We start from the raw sequence: 21,228 nt of genomic DNA, 5'->3' as shown, positions 1-21,228 counted from the left end.
TAAAAACCATAATTATTTAAAAGGATATATATTGAACATTAGGCAGTTAGAAGCAGTTAAAAAAGAGTCAAATATATAGAAAATGGGAAAGCATTTATTGGCTTAAATTTGCTATAGATACAAATGTAGAATCTAAAGGGAGTCTCAAATAGATAATTTGGGTCATGAGTGATTGCGGATAAGGACACTGAGAGCAGATGGAGGGGTCAGAGACAGAGTGATATATCAAAGAAATAAGACAAAGACAACCTGTATTCATTTTCTATTGCACATAACAAATTATCACAAACCTGAGCACAAGTTAGCAGGCTCCATTGCTCAAGATGCCACAAGGCAACTACCAAGTTGTCAGCTAGATGCAGCCTCATCTGTAGGCTCAGATCCTCTTCCAAGTTCATGAGACTGTTGGCAGAATTCTTTACCTGGGAGCCTGGAACCCATGTCTGCTTTGTCTTCACAGCTAATTAGAGCTTTCCTGACACTTTATCCTTCAGGATCTCCCCTCAGGAGGTCAGGCCCACCCAGGATAACCTCCATTTTGACTTATTCCAAGACAATGCATTAATAAGCTAGTGACTAAAGTGATATTCTGTCATGTTGACTGGCCTCCACCAATCTCAAATGGAGGTAATTGTACAATGCTGAACACCAGGGGACGGGCATCTGGGAGGCCAGGTCAGAATTTTGTTTGAGGTCACACAGAAAGCTTTCTACTGACATTTCTGTCAATGGCAGAAAGCGTCACAGTCAGCTGTCTTAATGCTGCACGTGCCTGTTTGCTTTGAGTGAGGCCTGCAGTTCTCAGGCATTAGACTTCAGAGAGGGGCCGCTCAGGTCCATGTTCTGGCTCCGTGTCTTCATGTCCACGTGCCGGAAAAGTTCTTGACATCTGTGATGTCATGAATGTTGAGTTCACTCGAAAGACTTTAATTTGATCTTCTGTCAATAATCAGTTCAGGGAGCAGCCCGAAGATGGCGGGAGGGGGCGCCATGGGCTGAGGGCTGCTTAAGCCTTTTTAAGGTCTCACGAGAAAATGACTCCATCCAAAGCCACGGGGAGAAACAAACAGAATTGCGGAAATGATAGGGTCCCGTTGCCCCGTTTTGTTAACGGGAGACCGGCCAGAGAAGGTCGGCAGGGTGCCACGCTGCTCGCTGCACCCCAACAGCCAGAGGCGACAATGAGTCACAGATGGTGACCCGGTCCCTTCGCCAGCCACGGAGGACCACCGATCTCGCAGGCCCTGTTCTGAGAAGCTGTTCTGTCCTCTAATGGTGGATTTTACAGCCTTTGGCGATGCCTAAAGCCATGGGGAAGGGCTGGCCTGGGCCGTGTCCTCTGGCACCGCCTCCGCAACCTTCTGGGGACCCGCTTCTCTTCACCAGGACACGTGTTTACCAAGAGCATAAAGTCTGGTGGCCTGGTAGTGTGTATAAAGAGCCGGGCGACTCTGGAGGCCCAGGAAGGAGGGTCGCAAGTTCGAGGCCAGCCTCACTCAGCCAGTGAGCGAGTCCCTGAGCAACTCAGAAAGACCCAGTTTCTAAATAAATTAAAAAAAAAAAAAAAAAAAGGAGGGAGGCTGAACATGTGGCTCAGTGGTTAAGCGGTCTTGGGTTCAACCCGTGGTGCCACAATAACCAAAGAAAAGAGCGAGCTGGGGACAGTCTTTGTCGCTCATTGTTGAAGCTGCCGGAGGTCCTGGGTTCCATCCTGAGTACCCCCAAAATAAAAAGACAACAAAAAGGAGCTCAGCGTCTTCCCGTACTTGGGAAGGGGCATAATATCTGCTATGGGTGGAATGTGTCCCCAAGTTTCCTCCTTGGAGAAGATGCCCAGTGCAGAGGTGTTGGAACATGGGGCCTAATGGAGGTGTTTGGGTATTGGGGTCACCGACCTTCTGAATGGATTAAAGTGTTATTTTGGAGTGGGTTTCCAACAACAACAAAATGAGTTCATAATGATTTTAAAAGAGTACAAATGTGACTGGTTAGTGGATTAAATTGTAAAGAAAATTTCTCACCATTCTGGTTATGATTCTTTCTCCCGAAAATTGAGTAAAGGAGTTTGTCAGGAGCCATCTGTGGGCTGTGTGTAAAGTGTCGCGAATTGCAGCCTAATTGAATAGGGAAAGCTGGTGTCTGGGAACTTCCAGTGGACATTTCCTCTGTGTAAGACTGCCCAGACACACTGTAAGCCCTATTCAAGCTCTGCCAGGTCCCACACAGCACTGGAGATGGGGTGACATGCTGCAGCTGCACAGCCCTTCTGAGATGGGTGTGACCTGCCAAGATTCCAATCAACCTGCTGACCACAAGATATCAAGAAGCAAAACTCCACCCTTGAAATCTTACCCCGCCTTTGAAGTACCCCCTTAAATAAGCCATTTTCAAATTGTCTAGGAGCTGCAGCTCCTGTGTAAACGGGATATGTCAGGGGCTCCATCTTTAAAACTATCCTTTCTGACTCTTTGTCTTTTGTTCTTACTAATTATTCTAGACTTTAATTTCTCAGGAGGCTTATTCCTCTGAGCAGGCAAGAATTCCCTGGCAAGGTGCTGGCCACCCCACGATAGATGTTCAAGTAACAACTTGTTTATTAATAGCAAACATAGTGATTAGAATGGAACAGCAAAGACCTTATCTTATTTGATAAATGAAAACCACAAAGTATTGCTGTGTATTAGGTGCTAATTGACCCTGATTTGTAAAATTAAATAACACATTGAGCTAATATATATATAAGACCCCTGCTTCTAATGAGCAGATCTTCAGAATGACCAAGTCAATCTAAAAGCCTTTTCTTCTTACACAAAATTCGGGAGAACTGAAGCAATGAGGAATATATCTCCCACTTCCGATGTATATGGATAGTGATTGCTGAACCCTTGCTATAGTCTGGTGCTACTTGAGTGGGCACCTTGCTAGTTTGGAAAATGCACTTGACCTTGGCTTTGTTCTTCATCTCATCCAGGTAGTAACATGGATGTCATCTTCCAGTTGATACAAACATCACACTCATTAAGAGTTGTATAATTTCAAGGAAGGACACCTGGGTTGTGAATGTATACTCCCCTAGGGGTCAGGATGGTGAACTGGGCAGGCTTCGAATTAGTACCACTGTATTTTTGCTTGTCTGTCTCATCCAAAGCTTTTCATTTTGCGAAAAAGTCTAACTCCAAATGCTCAATGGGTTGGGTCCCACATGGGAATTCCATAGAGAATTCAGCTAAATTATTATATTCTAATGCAAGAACCCATGGGCATTGCAATATAGCAGTCTTTTTCATAATACATTAAGGTGTGTAGGTCTAGAGTGTGGGTCTTCAGCCTTTGGTAGGCAGGTTTTCATACATAGAGCTTCTGGTAAGGTGGGCAACCTGTAGGTGTGTAAGGTAGGTAGTCATGAAATCACACTGTGAGAAATGCTGTTCTGAAAGATAGTAAGGAAATTGATGGTAATTATTTAGGGACAGGATGTCCAGACCTAGACAAGAGTGATGTCAGGAATGAGGTGGGATAATTTTTGTTGTTTGTTACATCAGGCTTTCCTTTTGAGACAACAAAACTTTGTGTCACTCAGAACAGATATTTAGCAGAAAAATCTTCTCTCCCCCTTGATCTCTTTCAGCTCTGAGAGCCTGCATTTTATCATTTAGACATAGAACATCAGAGAATTTCATAATACAAGGTAACAACATAATACAACTAAATGATACAATAACAACTCCCTTAACATGTAGCTGTAGGATTACTTAAATCTATATTCAGCTGAGAGGGAAAAAAAGCCACAAAGACTTTTCAGCTGAAAAGAATGGCAACAAATCTGAGCAAACTGTGAATCCTTAAGAAATACCTATAATCACAAAATAAGAAATTAGCTTATTTTGAAATAAAAGGGTCTCTTTCTTTTAACTTTCATTTCATACATAGTATTTCCTATAAAATTATCACAAATTTAGAGGCTTAAATAGCACAAATTATCATAAGCAGTGGCTTAAACGGCAAAAGTTATTGTCCTATAGTTTTGGAAATCAGATCTAAAAGTAGATCAAAATGCATTATAATGAAAGCATCCACCAGGTATGTTCCTGCTGGAGACTGGGGAAGACCTGTTACTCTGGTGGCTGCCCTCATCAACTTTCAAAGTATGCAAAGGTGAAATGAGTTCTCAGCTCAAATCCTTCTGACCTCAACCTCTTGGGTTACAGCCGAGGAAAGTAAAGCTCATATGTTCTGGGTTAGGTCATGGACTTCTATTTCTGAGGGGTCAGAGAACTTTGTTCTATATGCCACACAGGCATTTTCTCCACAACTACCTTCTGGCAAAGATACTGTGCCTGGTTCAACACTCCTAAGTCTCGATTTTGCTCCTTTTCCATCTCCCCGTTGCGGTTCTTTAGTGTGAATATTAATCCACTATGCAATAGTCATTTAGCACTTCACATTTGCCCATCTGACATTCTTTGAGGAAAAAAAACGGAGAAATCTATGGAATTTTGTTTTATAAATTTGTTAGAGCAAAAACCTGAATGACAGGGCTTGGAAATAAGGTTTTTAGTGAGAGAGAACCTAGTCCACTCAATATTCGATGTCCATATTTAAGATGGCTCTCATGAGCACTTATAATGTTATATGGCAAAAATTATATTCTGCAATACAACCATGTTTCCAGCATTTCTGAAATACTACTATTTTCATGAATATCAAAGATAAAGTAGACAATATTCACATTTGACTCTATCATTTATTGTCACAGCAAGACTGCTAGAGAAGTTTTAAAGAGAGGGAGCAGTTTCAGAGGACTTCTATAGCTTACCTAATATCCATTGCCTAATAAAGGGTGGAACCAGAATTTAAAACAATTTGGTAGAATAAGCAAGCTTTTTCCACTACTCCAAATATCCAAATGTATTTATGTGGTTTCCTTTTGTTAATTTTGTCATGTAAAATCACTGTGGCTTCCAGGTGGCAGAAGCTCTCAGCTCAGCAGATTGAGTCCTAATTAAGGCCTATTGTATGTTGACACTCTTCCTCTGGAGACCCAGATAAAGGCTTCACACAGCTTCAAAACCTGTCCAGACATGGGAAAACTGGGGATATCTCTCTCTCTCTCTCTCTCTCTCTCGCTCTCTCTCGCTCTCTCTCGCTCTCTCTCGCTCTCTCTCGCTCTCTCTCTCCAAAAGGAATTTTTCATTTTAGGAAAAACAAACAAACAAAAATAAAACAACTCTTGGAACAAGGAAAGGCAAAATACAGAAAATATATTCAATTTTAGCACTACAAGAAAAAGATAACTCTATAACTCTACAACTTGGTGGTTAGTTAAGTAAAGTAACCTTGTCAATCAGGTTTGAAAAGTTGCAAATTTTCGGTTAGAAATGGCATACCGGAGACCTCAGATGAGCACTTGATCAGCAAACTCGGGTTCTACACTGACTGGAGGTATCTGGTACCAAGTTTTGTGTGAAAGTCAGAGATGAACTCACTTTGCATAAGAAGATTTCCTGAACTGTCCATTCTCCTAGCTATTCTAACAATTATCCAAATATAAGTTTTAAAAGACTTAAAATCAAAACTGACATGCAAATATAAACTGAGTATATGTCAAAGATTTTTAAATAATGAAAAACCAGCACGAATCAGTTCAAAATACACTTGAGATAGAGATATATAGGCAAGTTGGCAGACAATTTTAAGGATAAGGTTGCTATGTTGGGTACAGAACCAGTGACTGTTGGAAAGTGTGGGCTGGGGTTGTGGCTCAGTGGTAGAGTGCTTGCCTAGCATGTGTGAGGCCCTGGGTTCAATCCTTAACACCACATATAAATAAATAAAGTAAAGGTTAATTGACAATTAAAAATTAAAGAAAAAAAAAAAGATCCTAAGGAGAGATTTAGAGATGTCTTTTCCATGACTAAGAAGTAAGTACCTTTCACTCCATTGCATGAATTTGGTTAAGCTAACCTCTCTCCTTAGAGCTGACTCTCTCAAAATGGCATTGATGTTTTATTTGGGAGGTTGTCTTATTCGTCGCAGGGTGTTGAGGAATTTTCCTAGGTAGTACTAGTATGGCTCGCCCAATTGTGATAGTCGAAAGTTTCCAGAAATTGCAGTATGTATCCCATATCTTACATTGCTATCTTACAGAGCTCAAACCTGTTAACATTTATCCCAAACTTGGAAATAGGCAAAAGAGATTACTGGTCTTAGTGCAGCATTGGGCTTGTACCTTTGAATGAACTTCTTTTTATTGGGTGATTTTATTTAATTCTCTAGGGTTCTCAATCAGGAATGATTTTGTAGTCCTTCTTTCACCAACTCATACTACTGATTTTATATCTAGTTTTGCTACTCAATATGTCTGTCATTAACTGGGTGGGAAAAAAAATTAATATGACTACTTTTCAGAAATGTATTCATTCTTTCAAATAATGCAGTAAAGTGTGAGCACCATTTTCAGTTCTTTCATCTTAGATTGTAACTCTGTTTCTGTCTTTAATTGCATTCTAGACATTTGAGTCAGGATATAGCAGTGTTAGGCAAGAACTGTAATTAAATTCAAGACACTTTTATTGGTGGTTCCATTTCCCAATGGAAGTATAACCTGTCTAATTTCTCCCTGCTATGTATAGAGAAAAGATTATTAGCTTTGTGACATTTTGTGATGATAATAATAAAGATGCAGGTCAACCATTCCTTTTCTAAAAGCTCTTAAAGACAAGGAGGCTTCCAAATTTGAAAAATTCTAAATTTGGAATTGAACTGAATTCTAAATTTCAGTTCATAGTCAGTTGATTCTATTACTTTGGGTCCAAGATGAAGCAAAACATCACGGAAGAAGGGTATTGCAGAGAAAAATTGTTCAGCCAGGAAGCAAAAAGAAAGAGAGAAGGGAGTCAAGGACAAAATATAATCCTTAAGAGCACACCCCCAGTGACCCACTTCCTCTATCCATGTCCCAAAGCCTATGGTTCAAACTCTAGTCCATTCAAAGTATTGTACATCAAATGGATTATCAATTCACCGGTGAGGTTGCAGCTCTTATAATTTAATCATTTCACCTTTGAACATTTCTACATTATCTAACACATGAGCTTTTCTTGGGACATTTGTATCCAAACTATAACAAATGGTGATATCTAAGCATATTCATTATATACAGGCCTGGTATTATATCACACATGTTAAATCATGTCAATCCTACCACAATTCTAACAGATATTCTAATTAGGAGGAAGTTATGGTACCTAGATAAAGTCTGAAGAGTTATGACCTTGCCCAAGGTCATAAATTTAGCCCTAGGAAATTTGACTAGAGCCCAGACCCTAAAGTAAGATTGTATGCTGAAACCTGAAAACTCTACCTCCATTTAGTGCTCAGTCTTCCCTTTCTGCTCTACCAGAAAGGGAAGTCTACTGAAGATGGATTAAAAAAAATCCTGCTTTTAAGTGAAGGACAGTATATATTATGTTCCTTGTGCATTACTTGGATATTTTCTAGAGAATAAGACTTAAATTAGTAGTATTAACTGATTCTACTTGGGCTCATAGACACCCTTTGCCAAGCTATTTAATTTATCTTAACTCTTTCTTTTGAGAGATTGGTATGCACAAATAGGACATTCAGTGTTTATTTTGTGAAAACTTGATGGTCAACTTTCAACTGTTTCCAAATGCACTTCTGCTGATACAGGTCCTGGGGACAGTGATGGTCCATATGACACCTCCACAAAATACTTCCCAAATGATTTTATTAGGGATTGTAATGGTTAATTTGAATTGTCAACTTGATTAGATTAAGAGATGCCAAGGATGAAAGGGTTTATGAGTGTGTTAATGAAGATGTGTCTAGGAATGATTGGCATGTGGGATAGCCAACTGAAATGGAGACCCTCCCTAAGCATCAGCAGCACTGTCCAATAGGATGATGGCTTGGATGGAATAAAAGTTGGAAGAACAAAGAAACAGCAGCAGATGTAAACTTGATTCTTCTTGAAAGGGTTTCTTGACTACTCCTGAGGATACAGGACTCTCCCTTCTTTACTCTTCCAAAGTGTACTCTGACACTGATTATCCAGAAGCCCTTAATTTCAGACTAGGGTAGAACCATTGATTCTTCTTGTTCTGGGGCTTCAGCCTCTTGGACTGGTTCTTTCAGCTCTCCAGCCTGCAGACAGCTATTGTGGACTATTCAGATTCTGGTCACATAAGCTAACCTAATAAGTCCCCTTTTTATGATTATATGTCTTCTTGATTCTGTTCCTCTAGAGAACCCTACAATGATTTTTATACCCAATGAAAGGAAAAGTCTACTGAAGGACTGACCCAAAGACAACCCAACAGAGAGTAACAGAATGGTTAAAACATGAGGCTTCAAGCCCTTATGGAACCCTAATTAGCAGCCTGTTCATATGCGCCACTTTAGAGACTACAGATAGGTATTCTGTCTGCCACTATGCTCATAGTTCTCAAGTGCTTCTAAAATCAGTTTAGACGTGTTTTATATTCTCAGTAATGCATTAGCATTACTTCTATGACTACAGAACTATCACTTAACTTAATTTACACTTGAACTTGCAATCCTCCTGCTTCAGCCTCCTGGGCTGAGGCAGGAATAAATTTACACAGTGTAAATTCACCTCTTTTACATCTCTAGTTCTCACTCTTAGAATGCGACTTAGTTCTTATATTTAGGTCTATGAAAGAGGTTGCTATTTATACAGTGTAAGATTTTGCATTCCTTTACTTCCAACTTATTTATGTCTTTTGTATTAAATATATATCTCCTGTAGGCAACATATAGATGTTATCTGATCTACCCTAACAAATTCTGCCTTTTAATGAAATTGTTTAATTTATTCATATGTTTTAAAAATAACAAACACATCATTGAGGTATATTTATATCCATATTTATTATATAATAAGTACTATTTAAATGAGTATATTTAGTGGTTTTTAGTCTATTTATAAAGTTGTACAACCAAAAACACAGAACATTTTCATTATCTCCAAAAGAAACCCCAGGTCCTAACCTCAAGTCCTTGGCCAGCCTTCTGTCTATATGGATTTGCTTGGTATGAATTTTACTTATAAATGGGACAATGCAATGCATGACTTTTTGTGTCTGGCTTCTTCACCTAGCATATTTTTTCAATACTTATCCATACTGTAGTGTGTATAAGTATTTCATTTATTTTGTGGAAAAAACCACATTTCGATTATCCATTTATCAGTTTATGGACATTTGGGGTGCTCTTATTTGTTGGATATAATACAAAAGGCTTCTTTGAACATCTGTGTACAAGTTTTTGCATGAAAATAAAGGTTTTCAGTGTTATGTAGTGTGCATTTAATTATGGAACTGCTGGTCATATGCTAACTCCATATTTAACATTCTGAAGAACTGCCTGAAATGTTTTCAAAGTAGCTGTACCAATTCAAATTCCCCTCAGCACTGCATGAGTGTTGGATTTCTCCACACTCTCACTAACAGTTATTCTCTGCATCTTCTTGACTATAACTATTTTAGGGGTTATGACTTTGTCTTTCAATATAATGTTGATTTGCATTTCCATAAAGACAAATTATTGAACATATTTTCATGTGCTTATTGGTCATTTATTTATCTTCTTTGAAGAAATGTTTTGTCAATTCCTTTGCTCAATTAGTAATCAGGTTTTATATCTTCATGGTTGAATTCTAAGAGTGCTTTAATTATGAATATGAACCCCTTTTTTTCCACATAGGATTTGCAAATATTCTCTTATTCTGTGGGGAGTCTTTTCATTTTCTTGCTTGTTTTCTTTATAACAAGAAACAATTTAAAATTTTGGTAAATTCCACTTTATGTATTTCATTTTTAGTGAGCTTTTATCATATAAGAAAGTCATTACATGAACCATGATCACAAACTGTACTCCTGTGTTTTCTTTGAAGGGTTTTATTGTGTAAAACACTTAAAGTTAGTTTCCACATGCAACTGAGTTAAACTTTGTATTTGAATTGAGGTAGAGGTCTGAGTTAGTTCTGTTTCAGATTTCTAGTTTTGGCACCTGGGTTAAGAACACCATTCCTTCCCACCGAACTGTCTGGGTACTTTTGTTAAAGCCAATCAAGCTGGGTGTGATGGTGCAAAACTGTAATCCCAGTGGCTTGAAGGGTTAAGACAGGAGGATTGAAAGTTTAAGACTATCCTCAGTAACAGACCCTGGGGATGTGGCTCAGTGGTTAAGCACCCCTGAGTTCAAGTCCTGGTAAAAAAATAAAACATCACAATGCAGGGGTGTCTTTCAGGACTTGCAATTACATTCCAAGGATTTATATTTTATCTGTAGGCCACTCCCACACTATTGATTATTATAGCTTTACAGTAAGTTTCGAATTAAGAAAATTGGGAATCCTCCAAGCTTTTTCTTTCTTTTCAAGAATTTTTTCTTTTTTTACTAGTTTGAATTTCCTGCATCACTATATGAATTTAGGATTCACTTATCCCTTTCTGGGAGGAAAAAAGCAATCTTCAACTTAAAAGAGATTACAATGACTACGAATTTGGGGAGTATTTCCATCCTAAAATATTATCTTCCCAGTTATTAAATTCTTATTTAATTTTTTTCAGCTGTGTTTTATATTTATCAATGTAAAGTGTTACAGTAGTTTGCTAAACATTCCCAAGTATTTATTATTTTCTATAATATTGTATATGAAATTATTTTCTTTATATTATTTTTAGGTCATTCAGTTCTGCCAATTTTGGCCTCCTCTTTTTGTGGCTTTGTTGTTAAGTGCATATACATATAATTGCATCTATATCTCAACCACACTCATAACTTCAGGCCAAATCTGACACACTGCCTTTCCTGATTTCACCTGACTCTGCCAAAAGTTCCACTGATTGTGCCATTGCAGGGACATTGTCCACTGCTCCATGTCAAGTGGGTTCCTTGACAGCAGAGGAGATCTGCATTACTCATCACCTGCTCCACCCTGGGTGAACCTCCCCACCCAGGAGCTGGAGAGAGAGAATAGCCACAGGCCAGAACACCACAGATTCGCACTCTTCTCAAAGTCAGCAGTTGTCAAAACATAAACTTCTCATATTGTTCAGTGCTTTGATTGATTTTTAGAGCATGAAATGGTTGTTTTATTAATGTTGACTAAATTCATAGATGCTTTGGAGAAGAAATAATTTGCTCACCTCCTTCCCAGCCTATAATCCAAGGTTCATTAATAAACTTTATTAGGGTGAAACATCTTCTTCAGTGTAGATTTAATTTAGTCCCACTACTAATGTAATATCTTTCCTGTGTTGTTTATATATGGTTTATATACTATGAAATTTACTACTTAAAATGTAAAATTAAGTGATCTTTATCATATTCACAGCATATACATAATCACTACCTTCTCACTCAAGAAAATATTCATTGTCCCAAACAGAAATTCCATAATCCACACATAGTGTTGTCTTCATGTATTTTCTTATTACCAGCCCCTGGCAACCACTTATCTATTTTCTGTGCAAATGAATTCAACTCTTTTGAACATTTCATATAAATAGAATCTCAGAATATTTGGCTTTCTATGTCTGGCATTTTTCACATTGCATATCAAGGTTCACCTTCTTTGTAGTACTTATCAGAATTTCATTCCTTTTATGGCTGTACAATATTTCAATACATGCATACATCACATTTCATTTATCCATTTATCAGCTGATGGACATTGGGTTATTTTTACTTTTTAGTTATTATGAATAATGATTCTATGGACATTTATGTACAAGTTTTTATGTGAACTTATGTCATCAGTTCTGTCTCTGGAAGTAGAAATGTTGAGTCATTCAACATTTTTCTGAGGATTTCACCCAGACACATATTGTAAGAGGTCTTTCTATTCTCTCTGTTGGTAACATGAACTATTCTTCACATGCCTGAGCTTCAGAAATTGTTTGATGTCTTGTCTGCCAGTTGCCATGACTTTGAATAATTTCTTCCCATGCATACAGAAATCTACACTCAGTCAAAGATACAAGGATACTCTTCTGTAGACCTCCAGTTCTGTCTTTAAATGTGAAGGTCCCTTTCTTCTGGTACATTCATTGTCCTATGAACTTCTACTCCTTTTCCTGACTTCTGATCTTCTTCTTCAGCAATTCTCATCAAAGGTTAGAAAGTTTTTTTGGTTCCTCAGCTCAGTACTTTCTCCTAGGTTTTGCCTCCAGGCTGTAATCGGGATCAAATGTAAGACTCATTTTGTTTATTTGTTTGTTTTTTATCTCGAGAATCATAGTCTTCTGCTTTTGGAGGTCTGAAAACTATAGCATACACATAGATAATATTGATTTTCAAATAGGAAGGGGAAATATTTTTTTTTTTTTACCCTTCAAAGAGAGAAGGAACATTTACCATAATCCATGGGAGAGAATTAAAAAAACAAACACAAAACCTGTTCATATGATTATAAAATGCCCCTTCCTCAGATGGTTATAACAAACCATCCCCACTCCATCATACACAAATAGTCACAGCAAATCATGGCTCTGTGGGATAATTGGCATTTCCGTGGTATATTTCATAAGCAGCCATAACCCATGTACTGCATAAAATGCAGACATTTGAGTGGGCCTGAGGTGCTATTATTAAGAGAGCATACAAGGGAGTTTTCTGGAAGGATGGACTTGTGTGGTGTACGTTATTATGTATATAGTAATGTTTACATTACTATATACACAATATTTATCCACATGGTGGTAAGACACATGTGTTAAAATATATAGAACTGTATACCAAATATAAATGAAGATCAATTTTACTTTAAGAAAATTTGAAAAATACAAACTAAAAAAAAAAATTCAAAGGAGCACCGAGTGCTCTGCTAGAAAATTGTATTCATAAGCTTATTACTTATCCACTGGCACAAGACTTTTCATAAATTAGAATGACACAAAATAATAATCAGGCAACAGAACTCCTTTTCTACTAGATCCAGAATATTTTCATTCAACAGGGCAAATTTTTCAGAATGAAAGCTAAACTCAACTCTATGTTCAGACTGAGAAAGACATTTCTGGCAATATTAATTTTAACTATGAATCATGTAACCCCTTCCCACAAAATAGTTTAGATGGTTCATGTACTTCATCATGAAAGTATTCAAATTATGAACAGACTCTTCTCCTCTCCTCAGATTAGTTTTATGTAACACAGAGAGTTTAAAATAAATGCCGATTTTATAGTAAAATAAGTAATATTGATCCATGACAAATGTGACTCAGTATTTATTCTGGACTAAAACATCCTTCATGTCCTATTTAAGAAGCCACATTTTTTGTCCAACATCTTAAAAAGCTTGATTCCAACATGTACATTGAATTCACTTTAAAGGAGCTGTGTCACAGTGGTATTCATAACTGATTCACAGCATTGAACTTTATGTTTACATTACTATATACACAATATTTATCCAGAATAGCCTTTATGGATTATTTATCCTCCATGTGTATTTGAAACCCAATCATTGCTGGTCCTCTCCTTCCAAGTTGATATATAAAAAGTGGATCATAAATCTTATTTACCTGTATGCTTCTAAGACACAAGAGAATCTCTATATTTCTTAAAGGGGTAATCTCTTAATTCATAATATGAATTGAAACACGCTGCAGCTGGTCAGGTTTATCAGTCTAAGGATATGCTTATCTTATCAATGTGCTTGCAGTACAGAGACCCTCTTAAAGTTTGTTCTCCTACTTTCCTTTCTCAATGTTATATTATGAGAACACCATAGAAAATTCCTCATAAAAACATGAGAAAGACAATATTGGAAAACGCTTGTGCATTGTGGTGAGTTGGAAGAAATAGTGATTTAGGAATTAAAAGAGATGAAATTTAATATCTAATTTTCAAGTTATAGAATGTTAGTTCTTTCTAAACCACAGACTTCACGTCTATAAAATGAAAAATAAACATTAGGTAGGATTATTATGAGGGGTAAATAAAATAATTTTTAAGCATTGTTCTAAAAGTAAAAGGTAATTTTTCTCTTATTTTAATTAGATTGAAAATGTACCTGAATATTATTGTATTAAGCAATTGGTATAGCACCAAGTGTAAGAATACACTTAACCTTCCCCCCAAAAAGATTAGAACTTCTATACAAACCAATCTACTATTTTGAAGAATAGCTTAAATTGTATTCAGCCAATATTGCTACTGACTTTGGTTTTCATGGGATCAGTTCCTGGCAACATTCAAAGTTTCGACAGGTATCCATGCACAGGGTTCATTTACTTTTCTGGAGGAATCCTTTGGTTTTTGTATTGCTTTGTCAATAAACCTTTAGTTTTATGTAGCATAAATCAAATTTTCTTTGTTTTATATGATATTCCTATTAATTCTTCTATATATCCAGCTCTTGCTATCTTTAATTCTAATAAAACTTACTGAGATCTAGCCTTGAAATCAGGAATCTTTTCACCTATCATACAAAATTAATAAAATAATTTATCTTCATTGCAGCATATCAATATTCATAGCTTAGGCAGCAGACATCTACATAAACATTACAACTGAAAGACCAAAGGCTCAGTCTCTGAAAATCTAAACCTAAAATTTAGAAAGAAGCATAAAACAGGAATAATTTTATTATAGCATTTAGATGAATATTGAAGACTATAAAACACTCTTCTGTTTTATTTTTTTTTGGGGGGTGTTGTTTATTTGAGATGTTTTTGTTTTTGTTTTGTTTTGTTTTTGCAATTCTTATTGCCTTCTAATTCCATTACCTTTGTAGGTAATTTATAAATGACAGAATTTTATTTCTAACAGATCAAGAGGGTGGGAATTATGAGACCAAGCACCAGCAGGCTTAGTGTCTTAGTGAGGACTGCTTTCTCCTTCCAAAATGGTGCTTCCTGCTGCATCTCATGTGGCAGAAGAGACAAAAGCTGTGTCTTCACATGAAAAAATAAGTGGAAGGGGCAAAGGCAAAGGAAACTAATAGTCTCTCAAGTCCTTTTAAAAAGGCACTGGTCCCACTCATGAGGGCTCCACCCTTACAACCTACTCACCTCCTAAGGCTTTACCTCCTAAGACCATTGCATTGGGAATTAAATTTCAAGGTGAAATTTGGAGGAACACAAACATTCAAATTGTAGTGTATTTTATTTATTTATTTTTTATTTCCAAACTACTGGCATAAAGGGACCCAATAGAGACTGACTTCAAAACTTGTTTCCAAGACTAAAAATTTGGAGTGTCACCATCTTTTCACATTTATGAAATATTTAATTGACCTTTGGTTTCTGGTATACTGAGTATCCAGATATTTAGATTGGGAAGTATATACTCAACGATTTAAATTGTTTCCCTATACTGCCTTTGTTTTTTCTCAAGGGGCAAGAATGAATATTTGATATTTTTTTTTAGTAAGATAAAAAACGCTGGCACAATGGTCATACTTAAACAGAAATTTTTAGTTAGTGTATTAACAGTTAATGCATTTTGTGACTTTGGGTCTGAGAGGGAGAGAGTTTCTCGTGAAAGCTTTGTTCTATCTTCTCAGTTCTATGATTCAAGTAAGTGGCTTATTTCTGAGCCTGCCTCCTTATGTGAAAAACAGGGACCATCATATGTGTGCCACAAAAAGATGGAACAATTATGACAGGTCATGTGATGATGACCAGTGCAGGACAGGCGCTGAGTTAGCCAGGGTAAGGGACTTTGTCAGCACATGAAAGAGGTACAGCATCCCCTCAGTAGAACATGTGTTTTGGTTTTTGATTCACTGGACCTGATCACACCCCTGGTATGTCTTACTTCAGCCACTCTCTGGAAATCCAGAATGGCACAGCATTCACAAACTAAGTGAGGAGTGATTATATTGGCCAAGTCCTAGTCCACACGTGAATACCACTTCACAGGACATCATAACCCACCTGCTTCTTTCATAGTCATGGTAATATATGCAGAAATGTGGCATGATTCATAGGGGAGTACCACAGTTCTGGTTGTGAGAGCCTCTTGATGATAGACTGTTTGATAATCTCTTCTTCACTCTCGAACCCCATATATGTGATCAAGAGATTGGAAAAAATAGAGAAAATGTTGATGACCCAAAATCTTACCCTTGAAAAAGCAGCACAGCAAAATATTGACAGAACCCCACTGACAAGGTCTTGTTTTTCAGGGTGAGGCCTGAAAATCTTGTAAGTATTATTCATCACTTAGTAGCACAATGACAGCTGAAGATTTGTATCATGTGAAAGTACCTCATTATCCAGGAGGCCACTTTTATTGAGAAATTTTGCTAACCCAAGCAGAAAACTGTCATGTTCTTGTAATAACGGGGAATTTCTTGACATGTAGGCACCATTTCCGGGAGAAATCCAGATGTAGTCATAGAATCAGTTTAGAATCTGCATCATACAGAAGAATGTCAACCAACAGCTAGCCACATAGCCACGGCAGTATCTTCTAATGGAGAAAAATTAAATCTGACAACCCAAATGATAATACTCAGGTTAATGGTAAAGATCCTTAAGTTTGTTCTTTACTATATATATAGTAAAGAACAAAACTAAGGATCTTTACCATTAACCTGAGNTGTATATATATATATATATATATATATATATATATATATATATGCCAGACGAATACTTTCAAATACTTTTCAACTACTTAATGCTTGATAGTAACTTATAATAATAAATAGAGCAGTATTTTTCTGAGCTATAGGCCTCAAGATTGTAACTGTATAAATTTTCTAAGGTGAACTCACTACTAGTGCCTACCTTAGAAAATCAAGAGTCATTCTCCTTAAAATTTTTTGGGGGTACTGGGGGTTCAACTCAGGGGCACTCGACCACTGAGTTCCATCCACATACCTATTTTGTGGTTTATTTAGAGACAGGATCTCACTGAGTTGCTTAGTGCCTCACTTTTGCTGAGGCTGGCTGCCTAAGTCTTCTGAGCCACTAGGATTACAAATGTGTGCCACAGAGCCTGGCTTCTCCTTAAATTTTTATATTGATTTTTCTTCTTGTTCTGGGGCATTTATTTAGATATAGTAGGATGTACTAAAAATTGTGCAGAACCCATATTAGCCCTATACTCCAGGACAATCCTATCACTTCTCTCACTTCATTATAAGCCCAGTTAGTTGGGCTCATTGGAATGCTTTCCTGGGCCAGGAAAATTACAAATCATAATATTCTCTGAAGGGGTTTGCTGCTTGGCTTCTTCGCAAGAAGTAAAATCCCAAGGACACACATGTTGCTTCTGGGAAGAAAGTGTTGTTAATAATCACCTTTTGTTTCCTTCCCCTTCAAGGTGGCTCCCAAAGTAGTCAAGGAATGTGCACCAACAGGGTGTTCCAACTGGCTGGTAGGCCTCAGGGTTCCGAATTTGAATTAGGTCCAAATAACTGACCTAGTTCTTATTACTACAGTCCCTAAGTTGGGCAGTTCAGTTTGTTCTATTTTGACCTACCACCAGTGAGGTGACATTTGTTTTTATGCTCCTAAAATAAGAGTATGATGGGAAAAGCATCCAGAGGTAGTTTATATGGGAGGTGAAGAAACTGGGTCCATCACTAATATTTTTTTAAACTTATTTTTTTATTTGTTCTGATTTGTTATATATAACATTGAAATACATTTTGACACATCGTACATAAATAGAGTGTAACTTCTCATTCTTCTAGTTGTACATGATGTAGAATCATACTGGTTGTGTAATCATATATGTACATAAGATAATAATGTCTGTTTCATTCTATTATTCTTCCTACCCCATTATCCCTTCCCTCCCTTCACTCCCCTCTGCCTAATTCAAAATACCTCTATTCTTGCCTAGCCCCACCACCACCTTATTGTGAATTAGCATCCACATATCAGAGAAAACATTTTGCCTTTGGTTTTTTGGGGATGAGCTTATTTTGCTTCGCATGATATTCTCCAGCTCCATCCATTTACCTGTAAATACAAAAATTTCATTCTTCTTTTAGGCTGAGTAATATACCATTGTGTATACAAACCACATTTTCTTTTTTCATTCATCTGTTAAAGGATATTTATGTTGGTTCCATAGTTAGACTATTGTGAATTGAACTGCTATAAACATCACTGCTATTTCTGACAGATTGTTCAATAAGTTTAAGGGAAACAGTGATCAAATCATAGTCAAAGTCATATGAAGGGGGACAGCAGACCCAATGATTTGATATATTTTAAGCACTTGCTAAAGTATGGGATGGTCCCACCACCAGGTATTTCTCTTAGGATAGAAAGGCTTCAGAGGCAGTTCTGAAAAAAAAAATGATAATTAATGTACCCTCCTGCTGAATTTCCAATGTTCTAAATCCTGAACCTCTGCCCCTAATCACAAACTTGTGATACCAAGTTGTTTCTCTCCCTTTGACTCCAAAATTTTTTTAAAATTGGCAAATTATATTTGATCATCTGTATCTATCTTCATGTTATTTTATAATACCCATACTTCATCTTTTGTCCAGAATGGTAATTAGGAATGAAAACACAGGTGTAAATCTGCAGATTGTTAGATACAAAGTATAAAATCTGAATTGTACATATATATATATGTACAATATATATATAAGAGAGAGAGAGAGAGAGAGAGAGAGAGAGAGATTTATTCTGGCCAGGGTCAAGAGAGCAGAAAGCAGACAGTTCTGCAGCCCAAGACCCTGAATGCAGGTGGAGGAGCCATTTAAACACATAAACTAATGACATTTAGATGTGTTGATTGCATAACAGAGTGAAAAGAAAAAGATCCAAATTGTTTATTTGATTTGGTATATATATATATTAATGATGATAAGTTAGTAAATTAACTTTATTTTGTAGCTTTTATGTTCTGCATTTTTATTTTTTTAACATTTGTGTTACATATGCTATATAAATGTTTTCTTTTTTAATATATATTTTTTAGTTGGACACAATATCTTTATTTTATTTATTTATTTTTAATTGGTGCTAAGGATCAAACCCAGGGCCTCACAGAAAAAAAATAAGCTATTCTAAAAATCAAATTAAATCAATGGGAAATCCTAGCCTATCCAACAAAAATGTGGAAATAAATCTCTTTGAAGCCCTTTTCAACTGCTTCTTTAATTTTAATATAAATTTCTCTTCCTTATTCAAAATTTACTCTAACTTTTTTGTGTTATTATGTGCCATGATCAGCGTATGCGAAGAAAGCTTACACAAGGAAGAGGTTAACTGAGGGAATGACCCACTGGTGTGGGTGAAGGGGAGGGCAGGAGTAGGCAGAGAACTCTAGACTGTGATGTGGTTCCTGCAACCAGAAGGAGAGGACAGGAGGGGCACCAGGTGGGACCTTTCCATCCATCACACAGTTCAAGGGTCTATGCTGATGAGGTGTAGCACCTCAAGGAAGCCTGATAGAGGAAGCACACCTGTAAGGGAAATGGACACAGCTGGTTCCCCACCAGCAGTGCTCAGTCCTTGGCTGGGAAAATCGAGGCAGAATTGTGGCTCCTGTACAAAATTCAAAATGGATTTGGGATAGGGCTTTGGGTCAAATATGTTTTCCTCAGCAGGATCCTGGGCAGCACATTTTCCTGACTTCCACAGTCTTACTATGGGACTAGCTTTCATAGTGTTTTCAAGGATGCTGAGAAAAGTGTACCTGAAACTGTGAAATCTTCCTTGAAATGTCTCCGTTAACCTGTAACCCTGTGAACTCTCATTCCCTGATAATTATCAAAGCAGAACAATCTTTAGTATGTATCTTTCATCTGTGAATCTAGCAGTGGAGTGAGACATACCTAAGGTCATCCTTGATTTGCCACATAAGCTGTAGGATATTAAACACTCATGCAAATGCTGATCCTGCTTCCTCAGAAGAAGTCTTTATTAGAACAGTATGATAGAAACAACCAACTGCAGTTTATGACAGAGGAGAGATTTTCATGGAAACTCCCCCCACAAGCAGCCGTGCTTTGTTATATCAACCTGTGCGCCTGGCCATACCTGAAACCATGTGGGGTGAAGACCGAATTCATATTGTGCTAATTAGGATCAGTCTTCTAGAAATTTGGGATCAGGTCCCACATGACAGAGTCTGATAACATTTGAACTTAGAAGAAAAGGAAATTTATAATCAAGGCTGTCACTGTAGAAAGTCACTCTCATCATGAACAATCCGATCAAAGAGAGCAGATCAAACCTGAAAACCAAAGGTCAAAGCAAGGGACAATTAGAAAGAGACCCAGTGAGACACACAGATGAAAAATACCTGCCTTGGTGCCTGATTTTCCCATTTCCTGGTGTCAGTCCTTGTATGGCCATCTATCCTTCTTCCTTTGAATCCCAGGGTATACTCTCTTGTTCTTATAATAAATTCCCTTTTTCACATAAGTTAGTTTAAGTGGATTTCTGTTTCTTTTTACTGAAAAAGCTTTTAATCAAATAGACAGAGTCCTGATTAATGGATGCTTTTCAGAATAAATGCATTTCCTTTAACCTTAGCTTTTCTGAAGTCAGCTATTTCTGAAACCCATTTTTCCATTTTTCTTGAACTTTTATTTATCTGGCTATGGCCAGATATTAACTGATTACAGTGAAGTTAGGACTCCTCTGTATGCACTTACCCCTTAGTGAAGCTAAGTTTGAGATAGAATAAAAGAAAAATAAAAATGTACACCCGAGATCTCATTGTTAGCCAATGTATTTTAGAGAGTTGGCCAAAAAAATCATCAGTTTCAGGTATCCTTGCATAGCTGAAGAATTAGACTTCAGAAATGTCTAATCATTGATCCCAAATTTCTTGATTATGTGCTTTTGAAAGGCATCCTCTACCCAGCAAGAGCAATTTAATTGGATACTGTTCTTAAACTATTGTATTGATTACCACATATTTTCTTTAACTTTTAGACAACTCCAATGAAGTCATGGTGACATTGTGAGCCATGTAATTATAGATGGCTATAATTAGGTTGAAGCAATGTTGTCGATACACCATGACAAATGGAGTCATCAACCAAGTGAGCAAACTTGCATCCTTCATACTTAAATCTCTGGCTACTGGCCCCAAATTACCAGAAGGTGATCTTTGGGCTGCTTTCCAGCAACTGGAGAGAGCTTTGTGCTCTTTCATTGTGAATAGAATCATCCCTTGCCAAAGACATTGCTAGGAAGAGGCTGTGGGCTATTGAATCCAGCCAAATGAATTGGTCTCCATACAGAC

This window comes from Marmota marmota, unplaced genomic scaffold (genome assembly GCF_001458135.2).
Source record: "Marmota marmota marmota unplaced genomic scaffold, marMar, whole genome shotgun sequence".
NCBI classification, from domain to species: Eukaryota; Metazoa; Chordata; class Mammalia; order Rodentia; family Sciuridae; genus Marmota; species Marmota marmota.
The sequence above is the reverse complement of the archived record's forward strand: the minus strand, read 5'-3'. Positions refer to the sequence as shown.